We start from the raw sequence: 4790 nt of genomic DNA, 5'->3' as shown, positions 1-4790 counted from the left end.
TAACCATAAACCTTTGCCTTAAACTCAAAACCTTAGGAAAGGGTTAAGGGTGCCTAACACCTTCCCTTGACCTGATTATAATAACCTACCCAGATTTCTTAACTTCGTAGGGTTTCCTATTCGCCCTGGTAGAATAGGTGGCGACTCTAAATGACTTTAATTTTTAGGGCAGGTTGCTACAAAAGGCTCACACCTATAGAAGACTTGAAGGAGGTCTTAATAGGCCGTTCAACCCATCAGATAACAAAGATAGGTATTTCACTTAGTGAGGAAGAAGAACGTGAGCTGTAACACCCTTCTAAATACCCCAAAAAACATAATACATAATCAGAGTTAAACATGAATTCAAGGGCGTCACAATTCAAAACAATTATACATTCCATGTGTAATCATGCTCTACTGAGAAAACAACATATAATTAATTCAAACTCATGTTATATCACAGCGGAAAATCAATAATATTTGGATACTCCATGAAACATCATTCATAAGGATCTAAGCCTTTTATTCCAACAAAAGAGAATTATCCAAACCAAATAATAAAGAAATAAAAGAGTATGATAACTCTAAAAACATGCGTTCCCAGTGTTACAAGTATTCAGAGCATGACACCAACACCTAATTATTAGAATAAAAGCGATAACTCCTTAAAAGCCATCCTCACTAAACATCTAAGCCACTTAGCTTCAATCTGAAAAATAAGAGTAAGGGTGAGACTACATCATAAATTAAATAGCATTATAAATCGTCAGATATAGAATTCATAAGCAGTTATCCACCCTACTTAGCATATTCAGATTAATCAATTCATACCAATCACAAGCATAAGTCAAGAGTATGCGCTAACAACCTAACACAATCATAACACCAGATTTCATCCTGACATGTCACAATTTATACAAAGACGATGCAGACTCTTATGCATGTGGTACCATACATGGGCTAAACCCATCCGACTGATCTATTCATCACCGAGATACAGCCCCAACCGGCACAAATTCCACACAATGGGAATTATGCCCATCATTTGATCCTCAACATCACCGGGATCCATCACCAAAATGCGTATGAATGAATGCACACGTATGACATACTTATAACATCACCGATCTGATGCATCGATCTTCTCACATAACTCATAGTTATCACCAACAAGTATGTACATGTATCATGCATCATTCAAAACAAATCAATCATCATCATACAATCAAAACAATCACCACATGATCATGTTATACACGCATTATCAACATTAGCAGGCAAGTGTGCAGGGAGTTAGTCACAACTAGTTGGTTGTGCAGGGTTAGTCACAGTGGATAGACTGTGCAGGGTGCCTGAGTCAATGGACGTTATATCTCGCGGAGATCACTGAACGAGTCATTGTCCAGATGGTTAGTCACAGCAGTTGGCTGCTGTTATACCCCAAAATTTGCCCGCATTTTTTTTCAAGAAAACTCCAATCTGAAAATTAAGAGTCTCATATAATCATGGATTTTTATTTCAACAAATATCCTGACATATGAAATACTTAGTTTTTAGAATTTTTCTTATACAGTAATTTGGCTTGCAGTTGAATTTATTCTTACGCAAACGCCAAATACTGTTTATTACTTCACACATGCTATTTATTTATTTACAGATAAATAGTACTGACACAATTGGTACAGAGTTAAAATCTTTTTGCAGGCGCAGAATCAGGAAACTCAGACTGTACTGGTAACAGTATATTAGCTATTTATTATGTCTGTGTTTTTTTAACAAGTCATGTAAATAAACTTTAATCTTTCACATAAAACAAAAACAAAAAAAAGAAAATTAACTTTGACTGTTGATTTTTCACTCTAACTGCTACGTCAATACCTGAACAGTCAGTTGACAGCTAAACTGCTGGCAGTACAATTCTCAGTGTTTTGTACCATCAATCAAATCAATCTTTTACAATTCAAAATTCCAAGATTTTTGTTCTAGAAGTCTTCTGAATATCACGCGATTAGCAGAGACTCAACACTGCACAAAAATCAGGTACGCTTAACTGTCTCCTACACAAACAGTCCCTGACTAGGGTTTTCTTGTTTTTACAGGAGAAACAAGTTTTTGAGACCTCAAATGGATTTCATGCACATCCATATATCTCAAAGTACCATCATACAAATTTTCAAACTTCAATTCACTCAGACGCATCGTCAGCAGCTCAAACAGTCAACAGACGACCCGTTTGACCAAAAAGTCAACAGACAGTCAAAAATGAAATTTTTTGTCAAAGTCCATATTTTGTCAAAGGATTCATCATTTGATCATTGGATGATCATAATTCATCAAGGAAAGATCAAAAATCAACAAAACCCTAAGATTCAAAATTAGGGTTTTTGCCTGAAAAGTCAACTCAACTTTGACTGATCATAACTCTCTCATCCTTCATCCAAAAAATTCAAACCAAAGCTCATTTTGAAGGGAATTCAATTATCTTTCAAATGCAATTGACCCCATGGTCATTGCATTCACCATTTGAAAAATATGACCAAAGACATTACATGTCATTTTCAAATTCAACAAAAAGACACTTTTTTTCAAAAGGACACACAAGGAGCATCAAAAATCATTTTGACATGAGACCAAAGGCATTGGTTAGAGGACTCTTTGAGGTTTCCAAAAAGTGCAAGATCTCCTTCATATGACAAAAATTGAGGGATTTACACCTTGTTGAAGTTGGCTAAATTTTGGGAAAATGCATGAAATCAACATTGCTCAAAAATGTATTTTTTCCAAATGGGGCCAAGTTTTCATGGTTCAAACATCATTTCCATAATATTATGGGCCTCCCACGACCAAGACAAGGCCCACACTTTTTTTTATCCATTTTTTGCTTAATTTTATCTTATTTTAAGATTAAATTAAAGGGAAAATGAATGGATAATGGGTAGCTTACAATCCAAGCATGACTCACCCAAGGAATCTCTGATTTTCTGCAGAGAATTGAAGAGCAAGGCAAGAGCATTGAAGAGAAGAAGACTTGGTCAATAATTCAAAGGTTTTTAATATAAAAAAATCAAGAATTCCACAAAGGCAACTAGATGCTTCTTGGCTTCAATTCTAAGCACAACATAGTCTATATAAAGGCTATAACGCTTCACAATCAAAGGAGACAGAAATCAGAGCCATTCTTATGCTTGTACCATGCTTGTAACCACTTAAACTTTTCAAAGAAATTTCAAATTCGAATTTTTAGTTTAATACATTTTCAATATAAACTAAACACTTAAACACCTTCCTCAAGCATTACTGAACATATCTCAATCATTTCCAAGTCCTGAAACCTCATAAATCGAGCTACCTAGGCCACGGTTTGTTCAAACTAAAACTAACTTATATCTCATAATCCATGCATGTTTAGCAAGATGTAGACATATATTTGTGTTTGGTTTGAGGTCCTAATCGTTTCTGGAAACTTAATTGAAGTTTGGACGCCTATACGAAGGATCACCATTTTAGGGTTCGAACCTTTAAATTTGGGGTTTTACGATCCATGCAAAATTATGAACTCTAAGTAGTACCTTCAAACTCGCATGAACAAGACGAATTGAACCATGGCATCGCGCTAAATTTATATTAATGTTTGCTTGCATTCGTTATTTTCAACAGGTGTAAAAGGTTGGAGTTTTTACACCACCTGCAATTGAAAGGTGTAAAAGACCCATCCTGAGGAAGAAGATGATGCGTGGCGTCCTCTGATTGGCTGGAGGGCGCGCGCGTGTTTTTTAAACTGATCTTGGATTCAGTGTTTTGCAGGTGTACCACGTGCGATGGTCCCCCACTTTAATCACCTTCTGATCCACTTGCCAGCTCATCCAACGTTCCAGAACACTCATCCTTACCATGTTCCCTCATGAATTTCCACATCTGATCAGTATCCTTTTATTTTCTATTTTATTTTAATTTCTTTGCAAAATTAATTAAAAATAGTTTTAAAAATCCAAAAAATACACAAAAAATATTTTTAGACTTCTAAAATAATATATTATTTTCTGAAATAAAAATATTTTATTTTTCTTCAAAATTTCAATATTTTGCATAATTAATTAGTATATATTTATATATTTGCTTTTAATTATTCTAACCAATCAAAAATCATAAAAAAAATTTGTTCTTTATATAAAATATTTTTTATATATTATAAACTAATTTTGTACATATTTTGAATAATTTTCTCTTTGAGTTTTAATTATTTGTATAATTATGTTTTAATTAGCTTAATCAATTTCAAATCAATTTCAAAAATTCCAAAAAAATTAGTTTTGTTTTAAAATTAATTGACAAATATTTTGTACATATTTTAAACTTAAATTCTAGGTTTAAATATATTTTCATCTTTTTTCTTCATTTTAATTTAATTAATCATGCATTAATTATAATTAAAATCAATCATAAAAAAAATCCAAAAACATGCCTTTTATTTTTCTTGCAATTTAAATTCCTAGATAAATGTATAGGATGTCAAATTCATGTAAATAGGCTAGTTTACATTTCCTGCACAATCGATGTAATAGCGTAGATTTACTTTCCGCACTTTACATTTCCGCATTTAAATTTCCAGCAAATATAAACTGCGTGTATGTCAAAGATAAAATTGAACCGTTAGATCACTAACTTCAAAGATAAAATATCTGAATACAAACACAAATCACACTTGCACCTCTTAAGGTAATCCCTTCTCATTCTTTTCAAAATCAAAGTCAAAATTCTACTGTTTCGAGTACAAAATCGAACCTTTTGTTTGTATCCGGTGAAAGGAT

The sequence above is a fragment of the Vicia villosa genome, unplaced genomic scaffold (genome assembly GCF_029867415.1).
Source record: "Vicia villosa cultivar HV-30 ecotype Madison, WI unplaced genomic scaffold, Vvil1.0 ctg.000325F_1_1, whole genome shotgun sequence".
Lineage (NCBI taxonomy): Eukaryota > Viridiplantae > Streptophyta > Magnoliopsida > Fabales > Fabaceae > Vicia > Vicia villosa.
The sequence above is the reverse complement of the archived record's forward strand: the minus strand, read 5'-3'. Positions refer to the sequence as shown.